The following is a 13,994-nucleotide window of genomic DNA, read 5'->3' as shown; positions in this document are numbered from 1 at the left end:
TCGCCAAGACGCACCTAAATTCCCGAGAGGGACACAGCCAGGCGGACACCTGAGAGAAGCCTCCCACCCCTTTGTCTATTAAGCTGCGACAGCGTTCAAGGGTCTAGGATGGGTAGCATAGAATCTTAGCCTACAGTCCTTAAATGCATGTTAAAGAACTTTAAGAAGGGTCTCACAGGAGATTATGGCATCACACTGAGTCCCAGTAGGCTTAGGGCCCTCTGTGAACACGAATGGCCCACATTCGGGGTTGACTGGCCCGCAACAGGAACCTCAGACCTCCCCGCCGTGCGAGCAGTTTGGAGAATTGTGATCAGGAATTCCGGCCACGCCAACCAATTCCCTTACATAGATTCATGGCTAGAGATTGTTCAGACCATGCCCCCTTGGATCTGGTTCTGGGCTAATAAGGGACAGAGCAGGATTTTTGTGGCCCAAAGGACCAAAGACTCTAAACTGTCCAAACTCATCTATCAGGAAGCTCCTGTAGAGGATCGGCCACCACCACCACCCTACAACCCTACCATGACACCTCCTAAAGTACACCCGAATCCACCAGACACCCCGCCACCGTCAGTCTCCCCGCCACCACTTCCAGACCAACCAGGTGCCTACACTCCCATCACCCGCTGGCTACGGTCAGCTCAGGCCCCAACTTCAGCCCTCCAGATGCCCCGGCGTGAGGTGTGAGGTCGCGAGGTCCGATGCAGGTTATGGACGGTGGGTCCGTTCAGCCAGTCCTGTACTACCAGCCCTTCTCCGCCACTGACCTTCTGAACTGGAAGCACCACACCCCGCCATACTCCAAAAAACCTTAGACCCTCATTGACCTCCTGGAATCCATCTGTCAGACCCACCATCCCACTTGGGAAGACTGCTGCCAGCTCCTTCTGACCCTTTTCAACACGGAAGAACAACGCCGGATTGTAGCTAGGACCCGGAGGTGGCTCCAGGACCAGGCTGCAGCAGGGACCTTGGACATGGAGCAGTGGGCACAGAGAGCAGTACCCGCGACCAACCCGGATTGGGATTTCAACTCCCAAGGGGACGAGAGGCACTCAGAAGGTATGGGGAAGCTTATGAGGCTATCACCCACTGGGAAATGATGCCCTATAGTGGACATAAGGGCATCAAAAGGGGGAATGATAAGGAAAACCCCATCTATTACTTGGCACATCAGCCACCTCAGACACCCACCCCTCACCGAAGACCCGATCAGCATAATATTAACCTATTCCCTGGCCCATCAACTAATCTATTACCTAGTGCATCAACATAATACTAACCTATTATCTGACACATCAACTAACCTATTACCTGGCAGGCATTAGCCACCTGAGACCCCACCCCTTGGACCACCCCAACTTAATAAAAGTGGGAAAAATCTGGTAGATGGGGCTCAGAATTTGGTGGTGAGACCCCTCTGAGCCCGCTGGCGAATAAACTTTGACTCTCCCACTCGCCGTTTGCCGCTCAGTTTGTCCTCGGGACCAACCGCTGTAACAAAAGAATGTTGACAACTATTTCCTACTTAAAGCTCTGGCTTAAAAAAGAAATAGGCTGTAACTTGAGAATAGCGCAGAAATTGGTTTTGTCCTATGGTCTGAAATCAGAGTAGCCAGTCCTTTAAAATCAAAATTTCCCTTACACTTTGCACAGAGAAGTGAAGGTGTTCGTTTGCTTCCTGTGATAAGGTGTTCATGACATACAGTGGTAGTAAATCCTGGGTAAGGAAATTGTCAAAGGATGTTTTGTGTTTTGCATTATTTAGCATTACATTGTAGAATTAAATCATATAAAATGGAAGCTTTATCCATCTCAATAACTAGATTTGGTCAAGTGAAAGTCTACAAAATTCTACATCCAAAGCTTTAATGAAAATAAACATTACATTGGGGTTTATTTTTAGGAAAGAACAATAGAGAAGAAAGCTTGGATAGGAAAAGGAAAATGGCATACACCTTTTATGTCTCCTCCTAGAGGCTGCGGACTGGCCAACAAACTTGCCAAAGCCAAAAAAAAAAAAAGTGTTTAACAATTATCTATAAAGGAAGGATTTTTTAAAGCAATAGCAGCAATCAGGTAAAAACAGACCCATCAGGTTTTCCCTAAAATTTAGTATTTGCAGTTGAAACCTGCATAAGTAATTACTTTCAAAGGAACGTACAGGGAGCCATCAATCCCCATTCATTCAGCAACCATTTACTGAGCCCAGAGCTTTGCTAGCCGTGGAGATATAAAAATGAATACAACACAGCTGCTTTACTTCCAGCTAGAAGAATACACCTAAATAAAGAGCTACAGAGCAATGTGTTAAGTGCTATAATAGGGGTGTGCACAAAAGGCTGCAGGGCCAGAGGAAGAAGCCATAAATTCTTCCTCAGAAATCAGGCAAGTGAGGGGAGATGTGAAAGAAGGTATGGAGATATTTCCTTATGATAAATGCAAGACTTTTTCCTTACTGTGTTCTAAAACAGTAAGTCAGTAATTTTAAGTTTTATGAATTGTTGCAATTTCAGATGCTATCCTGATCTAATTTAGCCAGATTCATTTATGTTTGACGCAGACTTCCAATTACAATATCCTAAGAACAAAAAGTTTTAAAGCTAAATGTATTATCATAACATTCCCATGCAATGCACACAGTCCAGAATGGCATGAGTGGAACATAGATCTCAAGTTCAAAGATGTTTTTAAATGTAAATGAACAGACATATTTTAGAGAATTCGTATGTAATATTACTAATGCTTATTTTAAGTATCACTCTTTTCCTTTCTTCTCAAAGCAAAAATAAAATAAAACCATCTGATTATATCATAGTTAATATTTGTCTTTCTCTACTTCTGTGTTTAAAAAAAAGGGGGGTGAGTGTTGAATCAACTTCTACTTAACATCATTTATTATGCATACCATATTCCTGCTTATAACATAGTTGTGACAAGACTTCCATTGTTCATTACACACTAGCCCCAAACTTGAGTAATTCTAATGTAAGCATGAGAAACTCCCGTCTCCTTTGGGGTGAATTTCCCAATTCCTCTGTGTTAAATTGAGGTCTCATTTTCCCTGTGCCTGGTTTTCACAAGAAGGTCCCTTCCACCCCATGTGCTCCTTTTCAGCTGTCAATAAACAGAGGCAGTGAATTCCCCACAGCTTTACAAAGCTAGTTAGGCAGAGCCATTCATTCCTTCTGGAAAACAGGGCATTGATTTCAGCGAGTTCCCAGGGAGCAGCTGCAACAAAGAGATCAAAGGCCCACCTCTGTTTCCCTCCATTGCTTTCATTAGGCCCAGCCCAGACAAACAGCGACAGGTTTCCTTGAGACAAGGAGAGGGCCTGGCAGACCACCTCATGGTTCAATTCAAATTCATCCGTTTCCTACATTCCAGTGACAGTCCAGAATGCTAACCATGACAAACCAGCACAATCATCCGGCATAATATACTGCTCGCTAGTTCATCCAAGGTCAGAGGGAGAAAACAAGCACTGAGGGAAGTCCTCTGCTTCTAGGGCCTGCTAAGCCTCAATGGCCCCCTGACATTCCATAAATAAACTTCTCCCTCTCACTCTCCCTTTCTTCTTCCATCCTACAACCCCACAAGTGATGGTCTCACTTAACCTGCAATTTCTTTCATGTGACTGTGCCGAAACTATATAGAAACTTTATCCTCCATCTAATAGTTCTAATGCTCAGAGGAATATGGCTATGAGTGCAGCCTTTATTAGTTCGCTGCTATGTTAAAGCCAATCTGCTACACCCAGTAAGAACTGAAATGACTAAGGGTTTCCCTAAGGGGTGATCTCCAGTGAAGGCCACACAACTTGGAGAGTTAGTCTGTGTAAATTCTGTTTGTAAAACAAAAACGTGAACAGAGATGTAACAGTTAGCGTTTTGATTTGATCTGGGTAATCACCCAGACTGGGTAATCCAAGTTCCTAAATGACAGTCTGTGTGTAAATGAGGGGTATGTGTGTGTGGGTGGGTGGGAGTGAGGAGGGTTAGCCAGCAGGAGGGGAGAGCAAGAGTGAGTATAAAAGAAAACGAATTATCCTGATTGGTTACCTACACTGAACAAACATAATTAGAAGGCTTCCAAATTCACTGCATTCTAAACTGCTTCTTTCGCACAACCTTCATGAAAGCCTGTAACAAAATGCGTTCATTTTTATTGTGCTCCTTTCCATTTCTGTCACTAATCCTGACTAAACATGGGAATAGATGGGTTAAGTTTCAAAATTCCTAAACCAAAAAGAAAATAAACAATACTGGAATGAAAGGTATGGAGAACTCACTCCCTGATGCAGAACACAGCCTCTCCATGTGCCATCTTACAAGCTTCAGTTCTGACCTGGGGGATCAATTAAAGACCTCCAGAGACATCCATTCACCAATTACTCATCTTTGCCTGACAAAGATACCATTTGGTAGCGGGAGCCAAGCAGCCCTCAAGGAAAAAAGATCTTCTACCCTCATTTTCAAATCAGGACAGAAATGAACTTAGAAAATACCGAACTCTACACTGCATAGGAAAGTTAGTTCTGATAAAGGCAGCGTGACAGCAAAATTAGGAATCTTAAAGCTAACACTGGCATCGACTAACTTTGGGCCTAGGGGGTACATTTAACCTCTGTCTTCCAACTTTTCCAAAAGGGAGACAGAAATATCTGTCAAGAATTCCTTTACAAGGGACTGTGAAATAATCATTCCTCAAAAACTATAATATGTATCTCATTGAAGAAAGCTAGTCGTATGAGTAGAACTTCCTTATGTAATAGATTGCTCTGTAATTCAATGGATGTTCCATGGAAACTCACTAGTTTCTATAAAGCAAATCATATTTTAAAAGCACTCAGAAAATTTACTACTCCAAGTCTATGGCAAATGGCCAAATACACATATCAACTCATTTATATATCTCTGAAAAGCATTTACAAAGCACTTAGGAACATTATGCATTGGATCTTCACCACCACTACCTGAGAGAGACAGTTTTATTAATGTATTTTTGAATGAGGAGATAATAGGCTCAAGAGAGGTAAACTGACTTACCAAAGTCACAGAACTGTAACTAGCAGAGTTAAAACTTTAAATTGAAGTATTCTGTCTCTAACACTCATGCTGTTTCCATTATACTTAGCTACTATGACTGTGGATAAAATCATTCACTGAAGGTCTCTTACAAGGACTGTATTAAATAAGTAATCATAATCAATTTTTAAGCCCAATGCATTGTACCACTTTCATGCAATGAGACAGTGTTTAAGAGCATGGACTCTGGAGTCAGATCCGTATTTAAATTTTAGCGTCACCTTTTAATAATTTTGTAAATTAATTAACAGTATTTTCAGAACCTCAGTTTCTCCAGCTGTAAAAGGAACAATGCTACTTTCTCTCACAGGGCTTGTGGAGGATCAAATTAGACAACTTGCATAAAGCATGTAGACCAATGTTGACAAATGATAAAAGCCCAAGAATGATAGCCATTATCGTTAATGTTGAAAACCAAACCACTGTAAAACTTGTTAAAAATGAAAACTCGTCTTTTTCAAGAAAAAGACATAAAATTTAACTTTCAGTCTCTAGATTACATAATCCCCTTTAGCACTAAAAGCTTAAGACTCGAGTCTGGGCCTTTATGCAGACCAACTAATGAGCCGAGATCAAACTGTTTTCAAAGATAATGAAAGCTACTTTACAAAATGGAAACATTAATTGAAGTGTCTTTTTAAAAGAAAGCTAATTGAGGAAAATCCCTATTTGCTACAGAGCAGCAGTGTGATTTTTCCGAACAATTCAGCTTTACTCCTTGCCATTTAACCATTTCAAGTAGAAATGTATTGGTAACAAGAAGAAATCTGAAGACTGTTACCACTTGAAGAGAAAAATACACACAGGGATATTTGTTGTCTGTAGACGGTGCTTTAACATTCTCAAAGAACTAATACATATCTTACTTCGCTGACCCTCACACTACTAAGAGAAAACATTCATTTTCTAGCACAGAAAAGACTGCCAGTGGCAAACAGCAAAGCTTATTTTTTTTTATGCCTTGTCTCATTTTTCCTAACACCCTATTAATGAACAGTGGCACGGAGATGCTACAGTACAGCATGTACAGCCTGCTGTGGGGAGACAGTCTGGGAGAGCTACAAAAGGCTTTGAAGAGAAGGTGACATTTATCCAACCTGTTACCTAGTATAGAAGTACTTCTAGAATATTCCTGATTGTCCTTGAGCTTGAGACAGGCTTTGTGAATTCTGAATATATCACTCAGTGATTTTGTTCTCTTTCACTGCTTTTGTTCATGTGCAAACTTAAGCGGAAGGGGGAGAGAGAGAGAGAGAGAGAAAGAGGGAGAGAGAGATGAATTTTATAAATTTCATCTGAGGCCTTCATATTAAAGAGGCAGGGAGTTGAAGCCACTGTTGTTTAACTTAATGTTTAAGGCACCTTCTAATTCTACAGTTCTGTGCCTTAAAATTACTGCTTATTCTTATTAATATATTACCTAATGTGCAGCATGTCATTTTAAATGTGCATGTTAATCTATAGCCTGTGAATATTGAGAAGTATTTTTCTACACTACTATTTCTCTCAGAAATTAAGAGTAGGAAAGAATTCTTAAGAACATCTAAGGGAATATGTCTCACTAAAAACACTCAGCCCACTGCTGGTGAAGTATGATGCCTGTTTTCTTTCCTACCAAGAGCTGAGAGTTGCCTTTCTGTAATCACCTTTAATTTGGGCTTCTCTAACAACATGAAACAAACATTTTTTAATGAGAGACATTCAGGTATTTGAAGACAATTGTGACAGTCCCTTATACTGAGTCATTAATTTGAGACCACTCTTCTAACATAGGCAGGTAGTGCCACAAATTTGCCTGTAAACACTGCTATAGTTGCATCTTAGTCATATGAAAATATGTTTTCATTTTCACTCAGTTCAAAATACTTTCTAATTTCCCTTTTTTTTTTAATAGACTACTTTTTAGAGCAGTTTTAGGTTCATAGCAAAATTGGATCTAAGGTACAGGGATTTCCCATATATCCCTTCCCCCTACATAATGCATAGCCTCCTCCATTATCTACATCCCCCACCAGAATGGCCCATCTGTTACAACTGATGCACTCACAGTGATACACCATCATCACCCAGAGTCCCTGGTTTACATTAGGGTTCACTCTTGGTGTCATACATTCTTTGGGTTCGAACAAATTTATAGTGACAGATATCATACACAGAAGTGTTGCTGCCCCAAAACTCCTGCGTTCCACCTATTTACCTTTTTCCTTCCCCACAAGCCCATGGCAACCATTGATCTTTTTGCTGTCTACAAAGTTTTGCCTTTTCTAGAATCTCATTTAGTTGGAATCACACAGTATATAGCCTTTTAAGATTGCCTTCTTTCACTTAGCAATATACATTTACGTTTCCTCCACGTCTTTTCATATTATTTATTTCTCCTTGCATGAGTTTTGGTACTTTGTATGTGTATTTTAAGGAACTAGTCCATTTTATCAAATTTGTGGGCAAGGAGTTGTCTGTAGTATTCTCTTATTAATCCCATACTACTCTTGTGATCAGTAGGATAACCCTTCTTTCATTACTCATACTGGTAATTCGTGTATTCTTTTTTTTTTCCTGGTTGCTTGGCTAGAATTACGGGGAGACACACAAGTAAAATATGTACCAGAAGGGAATTAGAAAAATAATGTAATGATGAGACAGGAAGTGCTATGAAGGTGAGATGGAGGAAAGCGGTGCCAATTTAAAATAAAATACACTGGTCAGGGAAGGCCTGGGTGAGAAGGTGATGATTTGGTGAAGATATGAAGGAGATAAGGATGCAAGTCACGTGGCTATTTGTAGGAACAGTAACTACAAAACGCCGATTGAGGAACAAGAAAACTGGTAATGGCAAAAGTAGTGAGTGAGGTGGAGCAGTAAAAGATCAGGCGAGAGGTAACGGGCGTATCACGCAGGAGCTGATAAGGCCCTGTAAGTGAGATACAGAGGCGCTGGAGACACTGGAGCAGAAAAGTAACATGATCAGACTCACAGTTTTAAATATTTTATCTGGCTGTTGTTTGGAGAGTGAGTTATAGGGGAGAAAGTGTTAAAACAACGAGACCAGTTAGAAAGTTACTGCAATAAGGAGACGATGAAGGCTTGCACCAGTGTGGTAGCAGAAGAGGTGGGGAGAGGTGGTCACCTTCTGGATATATGCAAGGTGGAGCTGACAGTATCTCCTGACAGCTGGATGTGTAGAGCATGACAGAAAGAAGAGACGAAGCTGGTGCCAAGGCGTCCAGCCTGAGCAACTGGAAGAACAGTTGCCATTTACTGAGATGAGGACAACCAAGGGAAAAGGCAGTTTGGTTGGGAGTAGATGAGAACTCAGGAGCCCATCTGTAGACAGGTTAGGTTTGGTATGCCTATCCGATAGCCAGCAATTGGCTATTTGAATCTAGAGTTCATAAGAGAGGTTCATACTGGAGATAACTTGGTAGCTGCCCACATGTATGTATTTAAAGCCATGAAAATACATGAGAGCAGGTAGGGAGTGAGTGCAGACAGGGGAACAGTACCAAGACCGTACCGTGGGACACCCAATGTTTGGAGGTCAGGGTGATGAGGAAGTATCTGCAAGAGAGACAGATAAGGGCAGTCATGGCAACAGGACAGCAGCTTGGAAAGTGTGGAGACTCAGAAGGCAAGGGAAGAAAGTTCTTCATAGAGCAGCATGAAGCAGTAGGTCACTGGGTGACAGAACTAAAGCCTGACTCAAATGGGCTCAAGACAGAATGGGGACAGAGACTGAGAATTGTGGAAAAGGAAGCAGGGAAATTAAATATAGTGGTAACTAGAGAGGAATGGGCATTAAATAATTTTTTTGAAGTGGGAGGAAATCCATGATTCAGGAGAGAGAAGGGACAACTACTATAGCAATATCCTTGAGCAGATGAGGGGGGTGGGATCTAAGACTATAACTGCAAGTTTAAAATTTAGATTAGATTTAGACAGTTCATCTAAGAAGAAAGAGAAGGTAGAATGTGGGCACAGGTGCAGGAGGATGGGTAGATGTGGTGATGGAAGCTTATGGAAGTTCTCTTTTGGGTATTTTTATCTTCCCAGTGAAAAAGGAAACAGTGTCATCAGCTGGAGAATAGGGAAAGAGGACCTGGAAGTTTACAGAGAAATAAGATATTTTAAACATTTTTCTAGAATTAATTGTCCAAATTGCCAGAAAATATTAGGGGCCTACTTCAGGTTAGCAATCAAATAGTGAAGTTAAGACCAGTGAGCATGGCTGGGTATTTTCCTCCAGCTATGTTCAGCTAGACTGTTGCAGGCATGGAATAGGCAGACTAAGGCACTGGGATATAAACAGCTAAATACGACAAAACAAGAGGAAGGGATGAGGGAGACAGATGAGTGTATGGGTAATCTGAATGACAAGGTAGGCTATTTACATTGAGTGAGGAAAGATGTAAGATATGAGGGAAGTGCAGTATGAAAGTGGTATGTGTAGATGAAGTTAAAAATTTGTCGGGAGCTGGGCACAGTGGCTCACGTCTATAATTCCAGCATTTTGGGAAGCTGAGTCAGGAGGATTGCTTGAAGCCAGGCGTTTGAGACAAGCTGGGCAACGTAGAGATCCTGTCTCTACAAAAAATTTTGGCATGCACCTGTAGTCCCAGCTACTTGGGAAGCTGAGGCAGAAGGATCGCTCGAGCCTAAGAGTTTGAGGTTGCAGGGAGCTATGAGCGTGCCACTGCACTCCAGCATGGGTGACAGAGACCCTGTCTCTAAAGAAAAGAAAACTGTTGGAGTCATGGGATTGGTGGAGAATGGGATGTGGGGAATCAAGATCACAGAGGGAAAACAGTTATTGTTAATGACTTGGTCCCCAACACGACTAGGAGAGGAAATGGCTGAAGTAGTCTATAGGACAAGATCATAGCAGGAGAGGAAGTCACAGAACTGAGAAGCCCATGTACTAGAAGGACTCTATATTGTCTTAAAATTACCAAGAATTAGGACACATTAGTCTTGGAGAGGACAGTGAGCTAGGCGGTGACTCTTCATGGAATAAGGAAGGATGATGAAAGAATTTGTAGATGACTACAAGAAGACAGATACATCACAGATTTTCACTCTACAGATCTTAACTTTTTATGTTATATCCATTGTTATTTATTTTTTAATAACAGGATTGTCTGATTGAATAACGATACTCATAATAATTATTTAGGCTTAACTCTATATCAGCTGTTTTAAGTTAGTCCAATAATCCTTTTATGCTACTTCTTCCATTCTGTTCAAATGTCCTTAATTTCTTTTGCTATCATTGTGAAAAATGTACAACTGATCCTGTCATTTATATCAATTTCCTAAATTTTGAAGCAATATGTCCCCAAAAAATGTTCCATGGAACACGAGCCCTATGATGTGTTTGATGACATAGGGGTTGCATAGTAAAGCTCATCTTAGATAATCACTTGCTGGAAACAAGTCTCATTTAAATCTCAGTCTTTTCCCCAGATTTACATGACCACAGGCCCCTTTTCCATATAATATCAGTTAACATCCCAAGGAATGAGTATGCCAAAGCGTGTACTTTGGAGAAGACTACATTAGAGATGTGTGTCTTCCTGGTGGCCTCAAAATAGGTAAAACAAAACCTACTAGAACAAGATTCAAGACAGTGACTCAGATATCGCCGGAGAATATAAATCCACGTTACTTTGTGACAATATTCTCCTTTATTGCTAACATGATGAAAAACAGAGCCATCTTCAGACAATGACAGTTCTGAAAGATATCTTTAAAATTAGTTCAGCATATTTCAATTCTTCTCTGTCAAAATGACACTATTATATAATTTAAAAACAAGGATGCCATAAAGATGTATATAATGTCCAACAGGACAGATGTATATAAAACCCTAGCTCCACAGATGGCCCTTTGCTCCCACTAATCACAACCTGATAGGAAGTTATTCCAAAGAAATGGAGGCCCCAGCCCAAGATGTGTAATTCCAAGTTCCTCAAAATAGCTATCACCGAATGGTATCAGAAAAAGTGAAACAAACCTTAAAATGAGAACCAAATAATGAGAGTTTAGCTCTAATTTTTGCTCCAGGACCTCTAGAGAAATACTGTCATGTTATTAGAGAAGACAAAGTATTGAGGGAGGAGGATAAAAAAAATTGAAATGTCAACTTACAAAAGCCAATCGCTGTGTGTATGAGTCAGGCAAGAGCAATCTGAAAACAAAAATAAAAATTATTAGTTTTACATAATAGTTGCACACACATTTCTTAATTGTAACTGAGGTCACTGTAGATTCACACGCAGTTTTAAGAGAGCCTTTACTCAGTTTCCCACAATAGTAATATTTCACAAAACTATAGTACAACATCACAACCAGTATATTTATATCACTATGATCCACTAGTCTATTGAGATTTCCCTAATTTAATTGTCCTTGTGTGTGTGCGCGCGTGTGTGTAGCTAGTTTCATATGATTTTATCACACGTGCAGGCTCACATATCCACTACCACAGTCAAGAATAGCGAGCAGCTCCATCACCAGGATCCTTCATGTTGCTCTTTCATAAACACACACCACTTCCTTCACCACAACCTCCTGATGTCTCTAATCCTGTACATATCTGTTTTTAACGCTAAAATAACGTCCACTTATAAAAAGTAAGTATTTTACTCATTGTCCTTAAGAGACTACTACCTAGTTATACATCTAACCATGAATAAAGAATTCTATTTTTCTGCATTAAAGAGTAAGTTTTAGTTTAAGGAACAAAATCTCTGGAGAGAAGCTTCTTCTGTTAGCACAGCATAGACCACTCACTTCAAAAATCAAAGGGTGAAAGGCAAGGTAGTTATTGCAGAAGTGTTGTCTGAATCCACAGATTCCATATTCTCGACATTTTTCTAACAAGAAAGCTCTGAGTGCCACCATGGGACAATCTAGGCGTTTTACATATGTGATCTCTTTCAAACGTTCATAACCGCCCTATGGTATATACACCATTATTATTCCTCTTTGGCCCAGGAAGGAACTTAGGCACCAAGAGATTTAATAAGTTCCCTGAGGTCACACAACTAGCAGTGGAAGATCCTGGAAGCTGGGACCAGGTTCTTAGCACCCGGACTATCCCGTCCCTCAAGGAAACCTATGATGATGAAAACAACATATTTTGTGTCACTACTCATTGCTATGATAGACAAATCACCTGATTATTGGTAAACTTCACTTTAATATGTAGGAATTGAAGAAAATATACAAAATGGTTTTGGAAAATGGAAATAGTATTTTATTCAAATACTAAAACGATGGGAAATTACTAAAAACAAAGGTTGGAACACACAGGAAAAATGTAATAATATGGCCAAAAACTGTTGACCAGCCTTGAACAGCTAGTCTTCGACATACCTTGCTGACAGTCAGAGGCAGCAGTTTACACGTAGGCATAATTACTCTTGAAAAAACTGTACTCGGCTGGGCAAAGATGATGATGGGAGCACCAAAATTTGTGAAAAGATGAAAGCCTCAAAATTAGGTCTTTAGAGACATCTAAAACTCCAAAGCTAATGTTCCTATTATTATTTCCATTATAATAATTTAGTAGACACCTATTGTGACAAACTTTCTGTAGGTTTATTAGCTTAATAATACAGCATTACTGAAGATTAGCAGATATTTTCTCCTGTGTAACAACACAGCACATTTATGCATAGCTATGGCAGTTTTGCCTATCATTCAACAGTGCTTAAAAGGCACCTACTCAATAAGCCATTGATATGCTGACCCAAATACTCTGGCTAGGCTTTCTTTACAGTGTTAATTTTACAGACGTCTCCTGGATGATCTAAGTTCAAGAGGCAGTGAGGGAGAAGAACGCGTTACTAGCATTTTTTGGTGCACATATAACCGAGTTATACATAGGAACCAGGGAAACGAGGCTCTGAAGTTCATCTTCCACACAAAGCCACGTGTGAAGTGGTATTCTTGACTTTAAGGTGGGAAGTGGGCTGGGCGCAGTGGCTCACGTCTGTAACCCTAGCACTCTTGGAGGCTGAGGCCAGAGGATCGCTTGAGCTCAGGAGATTCAGACCCGCCTGAGCAAGGCCAAGACCCTGTTCTCTACTAAAAATAGAAAAAATTAGCCAGGTGTGGTGGTGCATGCCTATAGTCCCAGCTACTTGGGAGGCTGAGGCAGGAGGATCACTTGAGCCCACAAGTTTGAGGTTGCTGTGAGCTAGGCTAATGCCATGGCACTCTAGCCCCAGCAATGGAACGAGATTGCATCTCAGTAAAAGGTGGGGGGGGGGAGTGAATTCATTACCTCATTAATATTGAACTGTATTAAAAAAAAAACTTTAAAATGCTTATATTTTGTGCAATTTCTAGAAATCATTATTAACTTACTCTAACTAAACTTTATAATCTCTCCCAGTTACTTAAAGCTCACCTTTCCTTCAAGGCAGGAAGGTGGAGGATGGGGGTGAAGGAGGCCCTCTCTCTGCCTTTTCGGATCCCACCCCACGATGCCTGCTCACCTTTCCTCACCGAGAAGCCAGACGTCCAGGGCTGGGCCAGTGCGAAGGACTTAGGGCACACTGGATGCTCCCCTTCAGGGGTTCCTAGAGTTAAGACATTTGTGAGCATTATTATTTCAAGAAAACACTGTGCTCTGGTCTTCTTGGGTAAATACAAGGCAGATGGTAAATCTAACTTTCTATGAAAGCTCCATCTCGAAAAAAAAATGGGACGAAATGGATTTCGAGATACTAAGAATGAAGAAAAATCAGGATTCCTTCATCAGCTGCATTTATCTCTAATTCTTCTCCCAGGGAGACACATATTCAATACCCCCTTTCAATTTAACATGACTTGTTTCTCATATCTCTTTTTAAAAACATATTCTTTAATTAGAATAACCTGTTTTATCTGTATTTCAAG

General features: G+C 40.7%; 1 protein-coding gene across 1 annotated transcript in view; it reads right to left on the bottom strand.

Moving 5' to 3' along the window:
* The window catches only part of PLAGL1 (pleiomorphic adenoma gene-like 1), a 48,966-nt gene extending 35,354 nt beyond the window's left edge, over positions 1-13,612 (bottom strand). Inside the window, exons 1-2 of the mRNA XM_012655564.1 lie at positions 13,592-13,612; positions 11,235-11,274 (exon numbers count right to left, since the gene is read on the bottom strand). The gene's annotated coding sequence lies outside the window, so the exon portion shown is untranslated. The remainder of the gene's footprint in view (positions 1-11,234; positions 11,275-13,591) is intronic.
* Positions 13,613-13,994: the final 382 nt, after the last annotated feature.

This window comes from Propithecus coquereli, unplaced genomic scaffold (assembly GCF_000956105.1).
Source record: "Propithecus coquereli isolate 6110/MARCELLA unplaced genomic scaffold, Pcoq_1.0 Scaffold48, whole genome shotgun sequence".
In the NCBI taxonomy this organism is placed as follows: Eukaryota; Metazoa; Chordata; class Mammalia; order Primates; family Indriidae; genus Propithecus; species Propithecus coquereli.
This window is presented reverse-complemented; position numbering and strand designations above follow the sequence as displayed.